Here is a 2,024-nt window from a genome sequence, read left to right on the forward strand (position 1 = left end):
TTACATCAGATGTTATTTCGTCAGACTATATTTCATCTAATCTCTTGAAATCTGTTGTTTCAGTTTCAATTGCTTGATGTGTCATCTTAGCGTTATGCTTTGTAATAATTTATCCACTGCTCTTCTTCAATATTGTTTATTTTGATCACCTGCTTCTCTGTTGTGTTTAAAATTTTAAAACTTTATAGGCCATTTGCTGTCTCCTGTGAACATCATTTTCAACATTAGAAATAAATCTACACTAATGATCTTGGGTTGCCTTTCTTATTACACATTTAGCAACATTTCTTCTCCCCTTGAAGACTCTATCTTTTCAGCTTTGGGCTTGCTTATGTATTTTATATATTTATCCTGTTTTTCTTTAACGGTTTTTCTTATATGCTCATTCCAAATTTTTGGGCTCTATCTTTTCCTTCTATGTCTTTTTACCGAGAGCTACACTGTATTACACTTTTTTCATTCTCCTTCCATATTATCTTTAGTTGGAAAGTTTTCTAGCTCTTTATTAAATTTGCTTTGATAAAGATGTTTGATGCTGTCCTCTTCCACAAGTATTGTATGTAGCCTGTTTGAATGTTTGTATGTTGGCAGTGCCATTTACTGTATTAATATCGCTGACAGCACTCCGTGTCTTTGGCAAGAGATCCTGTGGTTGGAAGGACTAGCAGTTATTGAGCGGATAGCGAAGGGTTTGGACTTGATTTTCTTAGTAGAGGCTAAGTGTTGGTAGGATATGCATAGTAACGTGAGGATGGACGTAGTTGGTAATGTTTGGGTAGTGGAGGTATTGACAACTATATAATTTTTGGAACTGGATGTCATATGAATAAGGTAAAATCTTCTAAATACATTATTTGCTCTTAAACAAAATCTTTCTTTTGCTGAACATATGCCTCCTAGTAGTTTGAGTCTATAGTAGTTAGAATCTTTTGATTAAGCTGGCTATAGTTGCTGCTTGCTGTAATTGCTGTAGTTTGTGTTATGAAGATTTTCTGTCAGGTAAGTGACTTATGAAAAAGTATGAATTATTGTTAGGATTTCTTGCAATTCAGGGCCATTCTTTTGCGTTAATTATTTGAAGCCATATTGTCACTGTATAGCAGTCAGATTGCATTGGGCTTGCTTATTGGAGGTAATAAATGAATAGGTTAAGTTTGAGTTGTCTTTGTCAGCGAAAATTCTGTAGGTCATTGTTTGAAATGAGAAAAATAAGTTAAGGGACAGTAGCTTCATCTACTCAGTAGTTTCGCCAGTAGTTTCACTCAGTAGTTCCACCAAGTAAATACATTGTAGTTTCAGTATGTTTTGTAATTTATCTTGTTTGTTACTTATTTGTTTGGTCATTTCCCTCCATTTCGCAAAAAGATCTAGTCTAGAAATTAGTAGAAAATGATCTGATCCTATATCTTGTCCTCTATAAACTCTTGTATCCCTTACTTGTCCCATTAACTTTTCATGTACTGAAATGTAGTCAATTATTGATCTAAGACTTCTAATTGCCGAATTATACTTATTTGTACCCCTCTCCTTAAAAAGTGAGTGTCATTTTTACATTATTGTAAGTGGCAAAATCTCATAGTATTTTTCCATTTTCATTAGATATCGGCTCTTCAAAAGATTCTATAATATTTGTTACTGGGATATTTCCTGTTTGGGCATTGAAATCAAACATCATAATAATCTGATCATTAGCAGTGTATTTATTCAGTATTCTGTAATTTTTCATAGATGGTACCAGAATCATAATTTTTTATTCTTTCTGGTACACATACGCTTATAATGGTGATGTTGCCTCTTTTCAGTTTCTGTCTGACTGTGAGTATTCTTTCGCTTATGTATGTGCAATCTTTGATCTGATTTTTACATCTCTGATGCATGAGTAATGACACACCTTTTATTGTTCTTTCATTTTATTGACTCCACTATAGAACATAATGTAATCGCCTACATATTTATTATCTCTCATTTTCATTTTCGTTTCTGTGTCTGCTACAGCATATTCATGTCTTTTAGTATATTTGATA

This window comes from Schistocerca piceifrons, chromosome 1, assembly GCF_021461385.2.
Source record: "Schistocerca piceifrons isolate TAMUIC-IGC-003096 chromosome 1, iqSchPice1.1, whole genome shotgun sequence".
NCBI lineage: Eukaryota > Metazoa > Arthropoda > Insecta > Orthoptera > Acrididae > Schistocerca > Schistocerca piceifrons.